This window comes from Schistocerca serialis, chromosome 1 (genome assembly GCF_023864345.2).
Source record: "Schistocerca serialis cubense isolate TAMUIC-IGC-003099 chromosome 1, iqSchSeri2.2, whole genome shotgun sequence".
In the NCBI taxonomy this organism is placed as follows: domain Eukaryota; kingdom Metazoa; phylum Arthropoda; class Insecta; order Orthoptera; family Acrididae; genus Schistocerca; species Schistocerca serialis.
Genome location: NC_064638.1, coordinates 888,972,778 through 888,977,142, shown reverse-complemented (window position 1 = coordinate 888,977,142; position 4,365 = coordinate 888,972,778). Strand labels below are relative to the sequence as shown.

The window sequence follows — 4,365 nt, the reverse complement described above, 5'->3', positions numbered from 1 at the left end:
TGGCCAAGAGAAGTACTAGTATCAAACATAGGCCTTAATCTGAGGAAGAAATTTCTGAGAACGTACGTCTGGAGAACAGAATTGTATGGTAGCGAAATATGGACTGTGGGAAAACGGGGACAGAAGAGAATTGAAGCATTTGAGGTGTGGTGCTACAGACGAATGTTGAAAATTACGTGGACTGGTAAGGTAAGGAATGAGTTGGTTCTGCGCAGAGGAAAGGAATATGGGGAAAACACTGATGGGGAGAAGGGACAGGATGATAGGACATCTCTTAAGACAAGAGAAAATGACTTCCACGGTACTAGAGGGACCTGCAGAGGGCAAAAACTGAAAGGGAAGACAGAGATTGGAATACATCCAGCAAATGATTGAGGACGTAGAGTGCAAGTGCTACTCTGAGATGAAGAGGTTGGCAGAGAGGAGAAATTCATGGCGGACCGCATTAAACAAGTCTGAAGACTGATAACCCTCCACTCCCCCCCTCCCCCCCCCCCCCAAAGAAAAAAAAATATTAGAGAGGGAGAAAAAATTTTGGCTGAACAAGGAAGTTCCATAGAAAACAATCGATTTTTAAGACATCAAGGAAACCCTACATTTCGACGATCGTAGGGGATTTGAACCCCATTGCTGGCGAATACTGCTCTCATGCCTTAACCATTAAGTTACTGCTCACAATGGTGACTTGAGAATAGCTTGGCCCGATTTAGAGTTCACTGTGTTGACCATTGGCCAACGGCCTTGCCGCAGTGGTAACACCGGTTCCTGTCAGAACATCGAAGTTAAGCGCTGTTGGACTGGGCTAGCACTTGGATGGGTGACCATCCGGTCTGCCGAGCGCTGTTGGCAAGCTGGGTGCACTCTGCCATTGTGAGGCAAACCGAGGAGCTACTTCATGGAGAAGTAGCGGCTCCGGTCTCGGAAACTGACATACGGCCGGGAGAGAGGTGTGCTGACCACATTCCCCTCCGTATCCGCATCCAGTGACGCCTATGAGCTGAGGATGACACGGCAGCCGGTCAGTACCATTGGCCCTTCATGGCCTGTTCGGGAGGAGTTTAGTTTTTTAGTTTGTGTTGACCGTTGCGCAACCTTCTATTGTACCCATGTTAGAGATGTAATACGACAGGCACGAATGGAAGGAGCGGCGCCGAACACGTGTGGCCAGACATTTCAGTCCATGTGAAAAGAAGGAAGATTAGGTGTAATCATATGCAAGGAAGAACAAATAATGTCTCTGAGCGAAGTATGTTACATCTTCGCATGAAGATCGCTGTAACGAGCACCGGTTGTACAGCACGTGCTGGATGCCGGCATAGTTTATATATATCATGTAATAAGTGAGTGATGTGTTAACGACTGTCAACGACAATGGAAACCGATAGATGGATACTAATAATAATGTCGCTGGAAGTGCAAAATTTATTTTTATCTAAATCGCTATTTAAACAATACTCATAGTTCTACATTAAAGCATGTTCCATCTTCTTGTCATAGACCCAGCACCCAGCATTACGCTGTATTTTGTAAATTTGTGGTACGGTCTTATGGGACCCAACATCTGAGGTCATCGGTCCCTAAGCTTACACACTACTTAATCTAACTTAACTAACTTACGTTAAGGACAACAGACACACCCAGGCCCGAGGGAGGACTCGACCCTCCGACGGGAGGAGAGACACGAACCGAGAGAAGGCGCGTAAGACCCGCGGCTACCACGCGGGGCCATTACGCTATAAATTACTCATGTAACCTCATGTGCACCTGATTATGGAATAAACAAGTATTTCAAAAAAGTGAGTGGTTGCAGTTTTCTGTATTTATATTGAATAAACAGTCACGGGTCCTTAAACATCAGTAACGGATAAGCTTAACAATAAGATTAGGGTTTTACGTGCTATCGACTACGAGTTCATTAGAGATGGGACTGTTGTGTTAGCAGAAGAGCCAACACCGTGTTACGCGGGGAGGCCGAAATGCACGCGTTTTAGCTCACGCAGGCTGGCGTGAGGAGGGAAAAACTATACTGACGTGAGGTCTGGAACAACACAAGGAATGAGAATTCAGAAAGCGGACGTAATTACTCTGATACTTAACTTTAATCCATTAATGATGAACGTCGCTCTTGACGGTACATGATTCCGAATATCTGTTCAGAATACATTCTTATAGTAACTGAATATGGCGCCTTGCTATGTCGTAGCAAATGACGTAGCTGAAGGCTATACTCAACTGTCGTCTCTGCAATTGAGAACGTATGTAGACAGTGAACCATCGCCAGCAAAGTCGGCTGTACAACTGGGGCGAGTGCTAGGGAGTCTCTCTAGACTAGACCTGCCGTGTGGCGGCGCTCGGTCTGCAATCACTGATAGTGGCGACACGCGGGTCCGACGTATAGTAACGGACCGCGGCCGATTTAAAGGCTACCACGTAGCAAGTGTGGTGTCTGGCGGTGACACCACAGGGACTCTACGTTAGTCGCTTTGCTGAGGCATCTTTTTGTCAGACGTTTCGTAGTTCGAATGCAGCTAGCACTGCGGTCTGTGTTTTATAGTAACTGGCTGATCGGTTAGCCACGAGGTACCAGGCGAGCGACCCCGCTGTGCAGTAAAGACGCCGCGTCGGCAGACCTCAGACCCGCTTCTATTTCTGAGGGGGGCGGCGAGGCGGCGGCAGCGGCCACGACTGGAGGCGCGCACCGGAAGCTGGCGCTTTCTTTTGTTCTTCCCGTTAGCGGGGCGGCAGTCACTTCCGGCGCCGAACGGGGGCGGTGTTCGCTGGTCAACGCTCCAGCGGCTGTGGTCACTCCACTTGTCACCGCCGATTTACAGGAGCCACACACGGCGCAGCTACGAACAGTCCGCAGGGGAGAAGCTGAAGAGGTTCGAAGATGGTTTCGACCTTACGTATGTGGATAACGAGCCAGTCCTTGAAATCGAAAACAATTTTCGATATTTTTCCTAGGTTGTTACTGCACTATTATTATGATTGTTGTTATTATTATTATAGTTTTATTCGTTTTGCTCTACTAAGGATCGCTTATGAACTGATATACACTCCTGGAAATTGAAATAAGAACACCGTGAATTCATTGTCCCAGGAAGGGGAAACTTTATTGACACATTCCTGGGGTCAGATACATCACATGATCACACTGACAGAACCACACGCACATAGACACAGGCAACAGAGCATGCACAATGTCGGCACTAGTACAGTGTATATCCACCTTTCGCAGCAATGAAGGCTGCTATTCTCCCATGGAGACGATCGTAGAGATGCTGGATGTAGTCCTGTGGAACGGCTTGCCATGCCATTTCCACCTGGCGCCTCAGTTGGACCAGCGTTCGTGCTGGACGTGCAGACCGCGTGAGACGACGCTTCATCCAGTCCCAAACATGCTCAATGGGGGACAGATCCGGAGATCTTGCTGGCCAGGGTAGTTGACTTACACCTTCTAGAGCACGTTGGGTGGCACGGGATACATGCGGACGTGCATTGTCCTGTTGGAACAGCAAGTTCCCTTGCCGGTCTAGGAATGGTAGAACGATGGGTTTGATGACGGTTTGGATGTACCGTGCACTATTCAGTGTCCCCTCGACGATCACCAGTGGTGTACGGCCAGTGTAGGAGATCGCTCCCCACACCATGATGCCGGGTGTTGGCCCTGTGTGCCTCGGTCGTATGCAGTCCTGATTGTGGCGCTCACCTGCACGGCGCCAAACACGCATACGACCATCATTGGCACCAACGCAGAAGCGACTCTCATCGCTGAAGACGACACGTCTCCATTCGTCCCTCCATTCACGCCTGTCGCGACACCACTGGAGGCGGGCTGCACGATGTTGGGGCGTGAGCGGAAGACGGCCTAACGGTGTGCGGGACCGTAGCCCAGCTTCATGGAGACGGTTGCGAATGGTCCTCGCCGATACCCCAGGAGCAACAGTGTCCCTAATTTGCTGGGAAGTGGCGGTGCGGTCCCCTACGGCACTGCGTAGGATCCTACGATCTTGTCGTGCATCCGTGCGTCGCTGCGGTCCGGTCCCAGGTCGACGGGCACGTGCACCTTCCGCCGACCACTGGCGACAACATCGATGTACTGTGGAGACCTCACGCCCCACGTGTTGAGCAATTCGGCGGTACGTCCACCCGGCCTCCCGCATGCCCACTATACGCCCTCGCTCAAAGTCCGTCAACTGCACATACGGTTCACGTCCACGCTGTCGCGGCATGCTACCAGTGTTAAAGACTGCGATGGAGCTCCGTATGCCACGGCAAACTGGCTGACACTGACGGCGGCGGTGCACAAATGCTGCGCAACTAGCGCCATTCGACGGCCAACACCGCGGTTCCTGGTGTGTCCGC

At 50.8% G+C, this 4,365-nt stretch overlaps 1 pseudogene; it reads left to right on the top strand.

Moving 5' to 3' along the window:
• The first annotated feature begins 731 nt into the window (after positions 1-731).
• Positions 732-849, top strand: LOC126426876 (5S ribosomal RNA; annotated as a pseudogene).
• Positions 850-4,365: the final 3,516 nt, after the last annotated feature.